The 16,497-nt window shown below is 47.7% G+C and overlaps 1 long non-coding RNA gene across 1 annotated transcript; it reads left to right on the top strand.

The window, feature by feature from the left end:
• The first annotated feature begins 3,632 nt into the window (after positions 1–3,632).
• Positions 3,633–10,395, top strand: LOC134486507 (uncharacterized). The gene is made up of 3 exons (XR_010065553.1): positions 3,633–4,553; positions 5,161–5,350; positions 6,101–10,395. It is a non-coding gene; the product is annotated as an uncharacterized LOC134486507 (long non-coding RNA).
• Positions 10,396–16,497: the final 6,102 nt, after the last annotated feature.

Below are 16,497 nucleotides of genomic sequence, written 5' to 3'. Positions count from 1 at the left end.
ATGATGTTAATTTGTCAGCTTGACACAATCAAGAATCACTGGGGAGGAGAGTCTCAAGGAGAGTCTAGATTGGTTTGGCCTTTGGGCACGTTTAGAATGGGATTGTCTTGATTGTGTTCATTGAAATGAGCAGACCTGCCCACTTCGGGTGGCACCATTCCCTGAGTCTCAGTCTAGTACACAGAATGTAAAAAGTGAGTAGAGAACAGACAAGCATTCGTCAGTTTCTTTCTGCTTTTGTGTGTGGATGGGACATGAGCAGCTGTTTTAAGTCCCTCCTGCCCTGACTTCCCTTCAATGGTAGACTAGGACCATGAGCTAAGTTGAACCTGTTCTCTCTTAAATTGCTTCTGTCAGAGGATTTTAATGGTGACAGAGATGAAACTGGTACAAAGAAGAGAGGCATAGTGCTGTGATAAATCTAGCCATGTGGTAGTTAAGCCCTTGGAATTTGGGATGGGGGAGGAGTGGAAGAGTTTGGAACTCAGGGCTTGAAAAGCTGTTTCATATTGTGAACAGAGCTTCATGGGGGTGTTCATATGGAAGCTTGAAAGAGAACACCGAGAGAGACATGAACAATGGAAGCTCAACTCGTAAGTCTCAGAGGGGAACAGGGACTTGAGAAGGGGATTAGGCTACAGGCATTTGTGTGACATTTTGCCGAAGATTCTGGCTGCATTTTGTTGTGTCCTGAGAGCTTCAGGAGGCTTAAGTTTGAAGATGATCAAATAATTTGTTTGCCAGGGGAAATTTCAAGGCAAGATGGTACTCGGGGTGCTGCTGAAGAGGCAGCTGCCATCAATAGACAGACCTGCACCATTGTGAAGACGCTCCCTGTTCTTCACCGGGACAATGTGAAGACGTTTTCTCAAGGTCAGCACGTAGAAGTTAATGTAGTTGTGGTTCAAGGGGGAAGGGATACACCTCAGCTTGGCAGCAGGACTTGTCAATGACATAAGCCTTGTCCACGTAGCACTGAGTTTTAAGACAAAGATAGAAGACTGAGAGGATTTGTATAGCTCATCCAAGGCCAGGTACTATCTGGTACGGTTGGAGTCCTTGCAAACAGGCCCCCAAAAGCCGCTGTGTGAAACTGTGAGGGTGAAGCCTCAGCTGTGATAGAGACCTCAGGATATTGGAGTTGCCAAGGTTATGGGATGTCTGCTAAGAAGAACCAAAGATGTGAAGTAGAGACAGCTGATATCTAAAAGACTCATTGTGTGTGCAGTGGCAGAACTGGGATGGGGCCATCCAAGGCCTCTGGAGCCCAGAATATTTTGTTACCAGCCCAAGATGCTGGATATGGAACTGCAAGAGTTATGTTTCCTTGTTGTTCACTTCCAGTTCCCCAATACTTCCTGTCTTAGTGTTTTATTGCTGCAAAGAGACACCATGGCCACAGCCACTCTTATAAAAGAAAGCATTTAACTGGGGCTTACTTACGGTTTCAGAGGTTTAGTCTGTTATTATCAAGGCTGGAAGCATGGTGGCACACAGGCAGACGTGATACTGGAGAGGGAACTGAGAATTCTACATCCAGATCTGCAGGCATCAGGAAGGGAGAGAGACATGGGGTCTGGCTTGGGCATTTGAAAACCTAAAAGCTCGCCTCCAGTGACACACTTCCTCCACCAAGGCCACACCTCCTAATACTTTCAAATAGAGCCACTCCCTGGTGACCAAGCATTTAAATCTGTGAGCCTATAGGAACAGGATGTTTTCTCTGTGCCATTATAAGATAGGCATATGTAACCTGTTTGTTTAAGTTTATAAGAGCTCATAGGAAAGAAACTTTGGACTTTCCAACAATTTGAAATTGTTACTTATTGGAACTTTAAAGGTTAGATTGTATTATGGTTATATATTTTAAAGGATATATATATGTATATATATTATTGAAAGCATTGAGAACAAGAGTTGAAAAGTTATGGCTTAAAAGGATATGGTATGTTTGTGTATCAAGCTGACAAGAGGTGGAGAAATGTGGTTAGTCTTAATTGTTAACTTGACCTGATCTAGAATCACCTAGAGAGAAGATGTCTATGAGGGATCATCTGAATCAGGTTAGTTTATGGGCATGTCTGTGAGGGAATTGTATTGGGTACAATTGAAGCAGGATGATCTGCCCATTGTGGGTGGCACCATTCCCCTGGCTTTGAGGATGAAATAAGGAAAAAGTGATCTGGGCAGAGTCATGAGTGAGTTAACTTCTTTCTGGGGCTACATATGGATGCGATTTGACAGGAAGCTTCAATTTCTTCTTGCCCTGACTTATCTGCTGTGATGCAACCTGGGCCAGTAAGCTGACATAAACTCTTGTTCCCTATGCATCAGGAACTAAGCACACTGGGAGGTGGGAGCTCTGAGCCCTCCTTCGAGGGAGGCCAGCAAGGTCTTCAGGAAAACGTTCATGAATCTAAAAGAGACAAGCCAAGGCTGAGGCAGAGCTAAGCGATAGAGTGCTTGCCTTTTAGGAGGAGACCGAAGCTTAATCTCCTCCCGGGGGTAAAGGGAAGGGCCTGGTGGTTTATGCCTATAATCCCAGCACTCAGAAAACTGAGACAGGAAGTTTGCCCCAAATTTGAGATCTGGATAGTTAGTTCCAGGCTACTCTGGACTTCGAGGCTAGACTGTCTCAAAAATAACACAAAGCTGTTGTGTATCTGTTACACTGGAGCCTGAAAGACGGACAAAGGAGAAGGAAATTGTGGTGGTTTGAGTGAAAATGGCCCCCCACAGACTCATGTTTGAAAGTATGGCCCCCAGTTGGTAGAACCATTTTGGATCAGAGGTGTGGCCTTGTGGGAGGTTGTGTGTCATTGGGGGTGGGCTTTGGTGCACTCACTGCTTCCTGCTTGCTATTACAGATGTGAGCTCTCAGCTGCTGCCCCAGGCACGTGCTTCCTGCTACTTCTGCCCCATCATCATGGACTCAAAATCTCTGGAACCATCAGCCCCAGATGAATTTGTTCATCTGGGGCTTCTCTAAGTTGCCTTGGTCACAGCATCCTCTCACGGCAATGGAGAAATAATTCACCTTAAGCCCTGGCTACATAGGAACTTGAGTTCAGCCTGGGCTACAACAAACCCTATCACAGGCTCCATCTCCCAAAAGAAAGGTTCTTTCCTGGGCAGAGCCATGGTAGCACCAGCCCTGGTACCATGCATATAAAGCAATTTCCTTTGCTTTGATTTGTGCAATGGTTGGCCTTGCTCTGAGGGCCATTTCATCTGTTACGAAGCAGTCACAGGCTTCCATACCTCCTCTCTCTCCTCACCCAGCCTCTACGATACCAGCAGAATAAAGAACCGGTCCAATAACAAGTATCTTTAAGTGCCCATCGTGTATGTCACTGGGTTAGCATTTGGGAAGAACAAGGTCTTCTCTGTGAAGGATGACCCCAATCCTCTGCTCATCAGCTGTCCCTCACTTCCCCAGGAAAATTCTCTGAGCCTGAGGGAGCTGTTACAGAAACCCAACTCCTCAGAGCTAATAGTGACCTCTACAAGGGTAGTCATGAGAGATTTCCAGAAGATGGTGAAGGCCTTTCCTCTCTAGGGCATTTGTCCTCAGCTAAATAGCAAGCGATCAATCCTGTTCCTCCCAGGGGCCCACCAGGCCTTCCTGTTTTTTTTTTTTTGGTTCTTTTTTTTTTCGGAGCTGGGGACCGAACCCAGGGCCTTGCGCTTCCTAAGCAATCGCTCTACCACTGAGCTAAATCCCCAACCCTGTTTTCTTTCTTTCTTTTTTTTTTTTTTTTGGTTCTTTTTTTCGGAGCTGGGGACCAAACCCAGGGCCTTGCGCTTCCTAGGCATGCGCTCTACCACTGAGCTAAATCCCCCACCCAGGCCTTCCTGTTATCCAGCTACTATGGCCTCCACACCTCTGAAATGCTAAACATGGGGATGTGAGTTTTGATCCCAGCATTCGGGAGGCAGAGGCAGGCTGATATCTGTGAGTTTGAGTCCAGCCTGGTCTACAGAGTGAGCTCCAGAAATACGCAGGGAGAGGCCCTGCCTTAAGACAAAACAAACAAAAATAAATAAATAAATAAAAAATAGAAACGAATGTCTCCGGAGTTAGCCAAGTTGTTCTGCACACGGCCTTTAACACACTTTGCCCATTCTGCCTGGGACATTACTCCTCATTGCCCAGGTCCCAGCCTCCTCAGAGGTGACTCTGGCCATGTCCTCAGCAGATCTCCTGGTGCCTCATCTCTTTATGCGTATCTCTTGTAAGGCATAAGCTGGCCTGGCCTGCTCATCTTTCAGATACCTCATTAAGCAGCTCCGGATAAGCGTGTCTGTGGACTAAAGGATGGATGAGGCTCCAGTGTTTTTCTAGGAGGCTCTGGGTGTAAGTCAGCCTCTCATTCCCATTGCCCTTAGAAACCAGCACTCTGAGGAGCACTGGTCATAGCTCTGGATGCTCTCACCTCTTCCTCCATAGAAAGCTGCACGGTGACTTGCGTCTCCAGCACAAGCTTGTGTCGCTGTTGAACCTGACTTCTGCACCACCCGCATATCCATCCCGCGGGGCTCAGCTTCTTCAGGTGAGCAGCGTAGTCAAGTATGGGGTGGCCACCTTGGAGCCAGCAATCTTGAGAGCAACTGAGAAATACTGCTCCTTTGACATGGGACAGCATAGTCAGGGGTGCACGTGAGACCACGATCAGTTCTGGACCAGGGGTATGACGTCTGGGTGTGTGGCTGTGCTCAAAGACTGCAGGGGAGGCTTCCTTCTGCCTCAGCCCATCTCTAGTGGCTCTTAGCATCCCTGGGCTGGTAATGCATTACTCTAGAGTCTGTTCTGTCGTCACAAGACTCCACTCTTCTCACAAGGATCCTGCCTTCTTGGATATTGGGGTCCCATAACTCCAGGATTATCTGACGATCCTTAATCAACCACATCCGCCAAGAAACTATTTCCAAATAAGGTTATTGTATTAGTTAACCTTTCTCCTTGCTAGGACAAGCACCTGACCAAGAGACTTAAGGAAGCAAAGGGTTGTCTCAGCTCACTGTTTAAGGGCATAGCCTCACCCTCTGCAGAAGGCACAGCAGCAGCACAATGTGGGGCAGCTGGACACACTCCAACCACCATTGTGAAGCAGAGAGAGGCCAGGCTGAGGTTCCTCTTACTTCCTCTTTTTTATCCAGGAGTGAGGCCCACAGAGTGGTGCTGACCCCATTCAGGGTGGATCTTCCTACCTCGGCTAAACCTTTCCGGAAACATCTGTCATGAAGAGAGTGTGCTCGAAGTTCTAAGGTGCCATCGCATTGACGGTGAAGATGGCTCATGTCTAAATGCCTTGTGAGGCGCTGCTGGGCTGACCTCATCCTGACTGGGGTAAGCTCCCCTGAAGGTCTGCCCATAGCCTGAGGTCTCCAGAATGGCCTCACATTGTTCTCTCTTCTTGCAGGGCCAGACTGAGGTGAGGTCACCTTGGAGTCCCCTCCCCATCAGCCACGTTTCCCACTTCATTTTTCATGTGTATGTGTGTTTTTAAAATCTGTTTTATTTCCTAAACGTCTCACCAGGGCCAGGATAATGTTCTTAGGTTTTTGTAATACTCGCTACTGGCTGACAGCAGATCCATTGTCCCTGGCTGGTGGCCCGTGGGGAGATGTAGGTTTCTTTCCTTCTGGGGCCTGGGGCTGGTCTCAGCTGCCCCCAAATCAGGCTTTGGCTGAGAAGTGGGCTGTCGAATGGACCCCAGGAGAGTCATAAAGCTCGGGCAGGAGTGAGGCACGGTTTGAATGCTCACATTCGAATGGGATGATCTGCAGCCTAGGAAAGATCAACATCTCCTCTACTCCCAGGGTCTAGCTGGCTGTAAGAAAGCTCCAAAGTGGGGTTTCTATAAAGCCTCTCAGCACTGACAGGGGCACGGTGATTCATGGCCCACCCGCGCTCTGCTACATTTCAGGCTCCACTCTTATGGTGCTCACCAGCACACAGGGGAATACACCCGTAAATGGAAAACCTTGATATAGGGGGAGGGGTGCCCGGGGTCTTGGGGTACAGAGGGAACCAGCCAAGGGCAAGAAGTTCAGTCGAGAAAGGTCTCTAAGAGAGGCATCTCCCTCCCTCCTCCAGCATCACCGCCTGCCTGAGTTCAGACCACTTCACCTGGGGGACCATGGCAGCTCTCCCCAGCTCCCCTCACGCTTCATACAGGAAGTGGGAGCCTCTGCACGCAGGTGATGGATTGGCACAGTTCTAGGACAACTGATGGCCCAGCGGCGGCTGGCTTATCTGGAAGGATGCAGCCTCCATCCCATAAACAAACCGAGTGCTACCTGGATCCTCACTGGGCCTGCCCGAAGTCCCTTTCTATCCTGGACTGGGGAAATGAATTGCTGAGTCACCGACTACATTTTCCTGAGGTATGGGCCTGTCCTAGTTCCCGCTCCATACTGTGGAGCCCCCACCACATTCCCGGCTGGCAGACCCTCCTTCTTTACTTCCGTGGCGACTGCGGGAGATGTCTATCTACAAAACCTTTGTCCTTTGAAAGCCACACACCAGCCGCACTTGAGATCAAAACAGCTTCCTTCACCCAGACTGAGAGGTCTGTGACACAGCTGGAGGGCCTTTGAAGCAGACAGCTCGCCACATGGGGAACAAGGGTATCTAGCAATAGAGAACAGAACCGGAGCCTCTCTGGTGTTTCCAGATAGGTTTCAGGAAAAGGTGTGACTGCTGCTCTGAGGGGTCTGCAGAGTACAAGGCCTGGCACCCAGGGATGCTCATTCTCGGGGGAGGGGAGCAGAGAGGTGGCTCAGTGAATGAAGGCTCTTGCTGCCCAGGGCATGATAGATCCCAGGTTGATGATCTGAGCTCAGTTTCTGGGAGTAGAAGGACAGATTGACCAAATAAAGTTGCCCTCAAACCTCTGCGCACAGAACACGGCCTGTATCCCCCTCCCATGGTAATCATTAACAGTTTTAAAACAGGGCTGGAGAGATGGAGCAGTGATTAAGTGCGCTTGTTACCCTCGCAGAGAACTCGATTTAGGTTCCTAAAACCCATGCCATGGAGCTCACAACTGCTTGTAACGCCCATACAGAGATGCCTTTGTCTGGACTCTGGCGTACCTACTCTAGTGTTTCTCTCTCTCTCTCTCTCTCTCTCTCTCTCTCTCTCTCTCTCTCTCTCACACACACACACACACACACACACACACACACACACTCACTCAGTCATGTTCAAACAAGCCAGTAACAGTCTTCATAAGGAATCCAGTGCAGATGGCCTCTTTGTGAGCCCTATGGGTCTCAGTCCTACGTTAAGCATCCTGAATACAAATGCTGCCTCTCGGGGGACAGACAGACCCTCCCTTGGTGATACGAGTAAGCATCTTCAGGGAGCGAGCGTCGGACACAGAGAGGGGTGGACCTCTGCCTGGCCTTCTAGAAGCTCCCGCCGAGTCAGAAAGACAAGCTGTCCACAGTCCCACTGCTGATAAGGGTTAAATGGCGCTCGATACAACATTCGCATAGTCAAGGCAGCACCTGATTAATTGCCCGGGGAATGGCTCGGATGATAAATGTTTTAGGAACTCCGAGGAAGGAGCCATTTCTCCAAGTCAAGCAGAACAGACAGACGCAACGGGGGTAATTGTGCCCTTTTGAAGGGGCCTGTGGGGCTGCTGTCTGGGGAGGCCATTGTCCCATGGTGGAGACAGAAAAGAGCCCTTTTAATTTTTTTTTTTAAAGGACCATCTGATACTCCATTGGTTTCTCTCTGCTTACCTCTCCCCACGCACTCTAGGAAATAAGAGGCCACAAAAACTCACGATTCCTTTCTTTTCTACCTCCGTAAACCTCTCATCTGCTTCTCCCCTCTTGAAAATGGGGCTGGAATTCAGTGTTTACAGTATAGACCCAAAGGATGAAGGTGGCGGTGTCAAGCCCCCGAAGTAGCCAGGGTATCTCTATCTTGGGAAATGGCTCCCTGTCACACTACAAAACACACCCTTCTCAGGGAAGTGATAAGACTGACAAGTGTTTAGACTTTGCCCCAAATTTTCAAGAGGCTGAAGCAGAGATACTTCTCGGAAGCTCTCGGGCCCTGGCTTGAATTCGCTCCGGGTATCTATTGAGCAAACAGCCTTTCATCACTGCCTGAACCATGATCCGAGTCACAGACGCCCACGGCTTTATCTCATCAGATCTCAATCTCTCTGTGAGGGAGGCTGTCTGACTGGCTAGAAACTCCAGGCCTGGATGGGAAGATGTCACATTTTGAGATAGTGGGGGATTAGAGGGTATGTGTGTGGGGAGGGGGGAGAAGCCAACATGGACAAATGCTAACAACCCTTCATGGGCTGTGATGGGCAGGTGCAGCTGCCTCCCAGCCCAGTGGGGTCAGCTCCAGGCTCTCCTGTCTGGGGCAGCAGGGAAGCCGATGGCTGGTGATGGATCACAGAGCTGTCATCTGCAGGGACTGAATGGTGATGTCACAGCTGGGGAGGGGGCTTCTGGAGCTGGGAGAAGCCCAGAGAGAAGTACATTGGATTGGACGCTGGATTTGCCACATGGTGTCTTCTCTCTCTTTCCTTCCGCACCCCCTCTTTTATTGCTCAAAGCTAAGAAACTTGAATCCCCCCAACGTGCACCCCCCCGTGAAAAATCTAACATCTGAACAAACATAGCCTTCAGGATAGCTAAAGCACGCCACAACAGCCAGCCCTGAGCTGACACAGTCTTACATGGATACTGGGGGATGTTGCTAGGATGCTCCCATGGAGTTAAAAGCCAGGCTTCTTGGGGGCCAGAATTGGTGACATGTCCTACAGAGAGTCACACCGCTAAGCTAGGGGTGTGACACCTGGTCTCTCAGTTCCTCCCCTCTAAATGGGGGTGCGGTGAGGAAGACTATAAACAGTACATGCCAAGGGTAGGAGGTGCATCCCCCCTCCCCCGCCCCTGCCAGGGCAAGCTCAGAGCCCCAGCTGTGGGCAGATGAGAATGCCTAGGCAAAGCCGTTCTCATCCTGGGAGCTCTCCTTGTGATGAGAGGCCCTTGTATTTTTCTCAGTCCTCTCTAGAGCAGGAGAGGGCAGGTGCTTGGGAGGAGACAGCATAGATCACTTGCTTAGAGGTCCAGGGCTACAGGAGAATGAGGTAAGCAGCATCAGGGGCTGCAGAGGGCCTATGGGAGCATGGTCAAGCCAAGGGAGTGAATGACAGTTTCCAGTTTAAACACAGTGATGGTGTCTTGGAGGTAACAACACTCACCCATTTACAGGGCAGGATCCCAGCCAGGAGGGAACAGAGGCAAGAGAGAAGGGGGCTGGGGAGTCTGTTTTATTTTAAATGATAAACCAAGTTCTATATGCTGACCCTCAAGGATGATGGGTTTTCTGCAGAGTAGGTCTTATGGAAACTAGATCACCAAATATTTCATCATTGTTTGAATTCTTGGGGGAAACAATATCTCACGACACCCCACCCCAACACCCGTCCCCAGTATACAATACCATCAGGACAGAAAGCTGGAGGAATTTGGGAGGGGGTGAAACTTCCAGAGACCCTGGAGTTCCTGGACAGGATGTACTCCACCCACCACTTCTGTGACTTGGGTGTCCCCAGCAGGAAGACCAGGAACAGCCACAAGTTTGTCCCACTGTCACTGTTGATAAGGCTGCTCCTTGTAGAGACTCCTGCCTTTGCCCCTGCTTCTGTGATGGAGTCCAGGCTCAGAATCCCGGCCTCTGAACAAAGGGAAGGGATAAGCATAGCCTCTCAATTGAGGTGCCCGTAGGATATCACCAGGTCCACACGCTCACTGGGTAGCAATACCCTGCAACTCCTCTCATTGACACCGTGCCTTCTAGAATGACACCCTGCATCTTTCTAAGGGGAACCTTCTTAGGACTCTCAGGGTCTCCCCTCAGCTAGTCCACTTTCCATAGGAGCACCACACAGATCATGAAGATCACACACACACACACACACACACACACACACACACACACACCCTGAGTTCAGGCCAGGCACGGCACCAGGCGCTCAAAGGATGTCTTGTGTCACTTTCATGAAGGTAGATCTCCCTTCAGTAGATCAGGAAACAGGATCGGGGAGTGGAAGAGGATGGTGACAGTTAATCCTAGTTGTCATCTCTGAGGGAGTCGATGAGGGATTGTTTAGATGTGGCTGGCTGGGGTAGGAAGAGTCATCCTGAATGTGGGCAGCACCATCTCATGGGTTGGGGGTCTCAAACTGAATAGAAAGGAGACAGTGAGTCAAGCAGCAGGCACGTCTCCATCAATGTCCTGACCGCAGACACAGCGTGACCAGCTTCTTCGGGCTCCCACTGCCATGATTTTTCAGCCATGATGGACTGTATCCTGGAACCATAAGCTGAAATAAACTCTTCTTTCTTTAAGTTGCTTTGGCATGTGTTTTGTAACTGAGTAGGGCTTGATGAAGTAAAGGATGCATTTGAACCCGAGTCTTCACCAACGAATCCTCCCCAACTTTCAGGCTCCTCCTGTTTTAGTTTGTTTTCTAGTCCTGAGACAAACACCACAACCAAAACCATTTTAGAGGAAAGAAATATTTGTTTTTCTTATACTTCCAGGTCACATTCCATCACTGAGCGAGCAAGAGCTGTAGAGAAATGCTACTTGCTGGTGCATGCTTAGCTAACTTTCTTATATGGTTCAAGACCACTGGCCTAGGGAGAGTGCCACCCACAGTGGGCTGGGACCTCTCCTTATAAACAAGCTTGTGAGCCAACCCAATCTCAACAATCTCTGGTTGAGACTCTCTTCTCCTGTGACTCTAGGCTGTGTCAAATTGACAGTTAAAGTCAACTAAGCCATACCACCCCTTGACCACTTCACTCACACACACACACACACACACACACACACACACACATTACTTTAAATCATGACCTTTCAACTTCTTGTCCCCAAGACAGTGTGTTAACATTACAACACAAAGCACAGTAGAACTTTAAATGTCCTACAGAGTGGAGATGAAGAGATGACTCAGAGGTTAAGGTCACCGACTGCTCTTACAAATGACCTGGGTTTAGTTCTCAGCACCCACATGACAGCTCAAAACCACCTATAGCTCTAGTCAGAAGGGATCCAATGGCCCATCTTCTGGCCTCTGAGATACCAAGCATGCGTGCGGTGCATATACATACATGCGTGCACGCACTCACATCCGTAGACTTAAAACCTTTAAAATCTCCTTTCCAAAGGCCTCTCAGTCTTTAACAGTTCCAGCCCTCTAAAAGTTCAATGTCTCTTTAAAAGTCCAAAGTCCCTTAATAGCAGTTCCCGTAAAATATAAAAACAAACCATACACTCTCTTATTTTAAGAGAGAAGAACCGGGGCATGGAAACACTCTGATCAGAGCCAAGCCAAACTTCAGCAGTGTGAACCCACATCCTATAGCTCCCTGTCCAGTATCTGGAACTAACTCTTCTGGCTTCAAAAGGCTTAGGCAGTCTCACTCCCACAGTTCTGCCACCCACAAAACACACAGCTTGTCTCAGAGTTAGGCTCTCTCCACTTCACACTTGCTTCTATCCTTGATGGACTACCCTTGGTACCGGCATTTCCAATCTCCTGAGCTCTCCATTGCAGTTGGGACTGCACCTTCACCAATAGACCCTCTGACCTCTCCATGTGGTGCTAAGCCTCAGTCTCCACTTAGAGCCCCTTCACCTCTTCAGCTGTCATATCTTCAGAACAAGTGCCACACGGAGAGTCTTACACACTGTCAGGTAGGCTGCGAGCTTTAGATGTAGCCTTGTTCCCCGCCAGAGCACAGCTTCTGTGTGCTGACACTGAGGAAAGACTTTCCCATCGTCTCAGTGAAACACAAAAGGTCTCGCTTCAGTGGCGTGCCAATCCAAGTCATCTCTTTAGACCCAGGCAATCAGCACATGCGAATTTTTAATCCAAAGTGCCACATAAACATTCTGTACCCTGAATTCTGGTAGATTCTTAGCTCCCCTGTGGAGGCTCACAGGCCAAGCCGCCTCATTGCACAGCACATTACTCTAAGCGTCACTGCCTTCTAAGCTTCCACAACCATGGCCCGTTAAGATCTGAGAGAAGTTTCAGCCTAAAGTTCCAAATGCTTCCACAACCCTCCACTGAAATAGTTCAAAGGCACAGGACGTCACAGCCAAACCCCATGCCCCGAGTTATCTCTTTCTGTTCTAATTGCCTTTCCATTTCCTTAATTAAAAACAAAACACAGACAACAACCATCTGACCAAATGCGACTTGGCTCACATTTCCAGGTCCCCGTCCAACCCTGAGAAGAATCAGGGAGGGAACTCTAGTAGGAACTTGGAGGTAGGAAGGATAAAGAAATTGCTTTCCAGCTTACTCCCAAACTTAGATTTAGCCAGCTTTCCTATGCATCTGAGAAGTACCTGCCTAGGGATTGTACCGCCCACAGTGGGCTGGATCCTCTTCATCTATTCACTATTAAGACAATCCCCCACAAATGTGCTCACATGCCAATCCTACTTTGGCAGTTTCTCAGTAGACATTCTCGGGTGACTCTAGGCTGTCAAGTTGACAGTTAAAGCTGAGTAGAACACCTCCTAAGGAGTCTTTAAAATACCTTGCTCTCCACCACCAGTGCCTCTAACACACTGGATATCTAGCCCATTTCCATTTGTTAAGTCACTCAACTGCTAACTTGGTCCCCCCCCTGCCCCCTGGGTCTGCAGAACATCTGGGGATGCATCTGAATTCCTTCCAAGAAACTGAACCCTGAGTCAGGGAGTTGGTATTCAACCTATAGTAGCAAAGAGACAACAAGTCAGAGCCATCCCATTGCCTCTGGGCACTGCCTTCCGTCTCTCTGGTTCTTGCCACAGATTCTTCTAGAACTCAGTTTCTAACACTAAGGTCATGAAGTGGAAAGTGCTGGACACACACACACACACACACACACACACACACACACACACACACAAGCACCAGTAATAAAACGTGTCATGAATCTAAGGTATTTTTTTTTCTTTGCAGTGTTCACCCATATTGCACCGTGCTAATCACTGAAGTCTTGATCCTGACCACTTGGCAATATTTGTTCATTTATATCATTCAATAAAACCCATTAGCCCCCATCAGCTCAGATCTAGACTGTTATAAAATGGAATGATCTGTTAGGGTAGGTTGTACGTATGTTGGAGAAGTAGGGCCAGGATGTCAGTCTTGGATGTCATTCCTGAGGAATCATCTATGTTGTTTCTTGAGGCCAAGTCTCTCCCTGAGGTGTAGGACTCCCAGAATGGTACGCTGCCTGGCTAATGAACTTCAGAGATCTGTCTGTCCCCCCAGCACTGTGATTACAAGTGTGTGCCATTGGAATGACATTGAGACCTGTACGTGGTGATGGGGACAGAGTTCAGGTCCTGAGATTTGTGCAGCAAATGTTTCCAGGCTGGGTTTCCCTTCTGCTCTGGATCTCAGTGTTCTGATTGCTCATGTAAAGCTCTCGCCTCTCACAGTAACAGAACTGTTTAATTACAGAAAACAAAGACTTTTCTTATTTCCCACTGCCTCTCCCCCGCATGTAAATATCAAATTAGTATATATTTGGGTTTTAGTGTGTTAGAATGTTTGACTTTAAAAATTGCTGTTTGAGTTTCTGACTTGAGTTGCATTTAGAAAAGAGTCATTAAATGAATTCTGGCTTGGGATTAGGACATAATTTCCAACAATTTCTGAAATGGCCCTAAACATACTTCTACCATTTTGTACTATGTATTTATGCAAAGTGGTATTCTCGGCATTGATGACTATAAAATCAAAATATTGAGCAACTCTGAAAAACATTGAAGATGCTCGACATCCTGCACTATTAAATATTCAGCCAAGATTTAATTCTTTATGTAAAAATGAACAAGCGAGTCCATCTCATTAGCATGCAAATTTGCTTTCATCTTTAATAAATGGTAAAATTATGTGTATATCAAAGAACTGTTTTTAAATGAATTTCTTCATGATTTATATCAGTGTATGATTTGTACACCTAATTCATATACCTGTGTTCCAAAGGCTGCATAAAAATTTATTAGACAATAAAGTATATGGGGGCTGGGAAGATGGCTCGGTGGCTCAGAGTTCTTGCTGTGCATGTACAAGGACCTGAGTTTAGATTCTTAGCACCCATGTTAAAGCTAGGCACGGCTGTGTGAGCCTATAACCCCACCCTGATGTGTGCAGAGATCTGTGAATCTTTGCTGGTCAACCAGGCTGACCAAAACAGCGGGCTTTAGATTCAGTAGGAGATCTTATCTCAAGAAAGTAATATGGAGACTGATAAAAGGAGACTCTTCTTCTGACCTCTGCTTATGCATGCACACAAACACGTGTATTGCCCCACACGTAGTGGAAGAGACCTAAGGAGCCTTTCTTTAGAAAAGTACTTGAGGGGCTGGGGATTTAGCTCAGTGGTAGAGCGCTTGCCTAGGAAGCGCAAGGCCCTGGGTTCGGTCCCCAGCTCCGGAAAAACAAAAACAAAAAAAAAAAACAAAAAAAAAAAAAGAAAGAAAGAAAGAAAAGAAAAGTACTTGAGTAGGAGTCATGGGCTTTCACAGGGATATCAGTTCACGGAAGGAAGCCGGGTAATGAAGGACTCGGAGCACTGGCCAGCGTCTAGTCTCATATGCTAAGGGTCCTTAGGGTTGGCAGAGAAGAGATAAAAGAAGAGAAGGACAAGATAAATTACAGAAGAGGGGGGAGAGGAGGGAAGGCCAAGGAGAGGAGACAGCAGAGTCAGAGGCACAGAAGGAGAGAGTGACAGTGGGACAGTAAAAAGGGAACGAGACAAGTGAGAGAGATGAGGGTATGACCCAGCCAGAGGTGCTCTGCCTCCCAGGTTCATCCCTGATCTGAAGAGTCCTTAGGTCAGCTGCAAAGGGGTAACTCAACAAGTTTTCAACCAACCATGACGTTAACCAAAGATATAGGGAGGGTCAACGTGGCCAGGGAGCAGGCTCACAGAACACAAGGAAGATGCAGAAGCACAGTGAGGGTAGAAGGAGCACTAACTCCCACAGTGCTTAGCAGTGCTCCGTATGGCATTCGCTAGCAGTTAATCCTCTGCCAAAATCTATTGATTTATTTAGGTTTGTGTGTGTGTGTGTGTGTGTGTGTGTGTGTGTGTGTGTGTGTTAGTTACTGTATTACTTACTTTACTGTTACTATGATACTATGACACAGAACCATGGCCTTCAAGACAACTTACAGAAGAAATACCTTAGTATGGGCTCACAGTTCCAGAGGTGAAGGACAATCGTCATGACAGAGAGCACAGCAGCAGACAAGCATACCTGGTGCCGGAACAGTAGCTAAGATCTCATGTTCCACAAACATGAGGCAGAGAGCACCAACTGGGTGTGGAATGGGCTTTTGAAACCTCAAAGCTCACCCCAGTGACATACCTCCTCTGATAAGGACACACCTTCTAATCCTTCCCAAATAGTTCCACCAACTGGGGACTAAACATTCAAATATATGAACCTATGAGAGCCATTCTTATGCCAACCATCACACTTAACTTTTTGTTGCTCTGTCAAAATACCCTGATGAAGGATCTTAAGGAAGGAAGTGTTTATGTTGGCTCATAGTTCCAGGCTACAGCCCATTGTCTAGGAAATCCCAACAACAGGAACTTGAAATAGCTGACCATGTTGTGTCCATGATGATAAAGGAGAGATGAATGCTCGTGTTTGCTTTCTCCTTTGCTGCAGTCTAGGATTCCACCCCAGGCAAGTTTATCACCCACGACAGACAGATCTTTCTGCCTTAATGAACATAAGCAAGACAACCCCACATTAAAATCATTAAACTGCAATTTGTGTGAGTGTGATGATCAGCTTGATTGTCAGCTTGACACAACTTTGAACAACCAAAGAACAGAGTCTCGTGGAAGGATTGTTCATATCAGGTTGACTTGTGAGCTTGCCGGTGTGTGTGTAGGGGGGTGGGGGGCTGACCTGATGGTTAATTAGAAGACCCATCTCACACGGGCAGCACTATTCCTAGGCTGGTCCCTGTCCCGTGTGAGAGAAGACTGCTGAGGGCAAGCAAGAAAATAAGCCAGAAGACATGCATGAATTTACTTCTTTCTGGTTCTGAAGTTGAGAAACTCTCTTAGGCTTCTTCTGTCTCTGTGACTTCCTGTAATGATTTACTATGGTCTGAAACCATAAGTCACATAAATCCTTTCCTCCTCTATGTTCCTTTGGTCAGGTTGTTTCATCATGATAACAAAAGCAAAACTGGTACCATGAAGTAGTGTCATTGTGATATAACTGAGCCTGTGTCTTTTATACCTTGGACTATGTTGTGAGAGGAATGTGGAAAACTTGGAGCTTTGGTCTGGAATAGTCACTGGGTGCTCATAGCTTAATGAGTAATTCTTGTAGGAACTTAAAAGGTGGTAGTGCCAAGAGTAATGTCAACGGTGGAGCTAGATTATATTTCTAGAACTTTGACC

The sequence above is a fragment of the Rattus norvegicus genome, chromosome 3 (assembly GCF_036323735.1).
Source record: "Rattus norvegicus strain BN/NHsdMcwi chromosome 3, GRCr8, whole genome shotgun sequence".
Taxonomy (NCBI): domain Eukaryota; kingdom Metazoa; phylum Chordata; class Mammalia; order Rodentia; family Muridae; genus Rattus; species Rattus norvegicus.
Note: the sequence above shows the minus strand (reverse complement) of the source record. Positions and strands in the feature narration are given on the sequence as shown.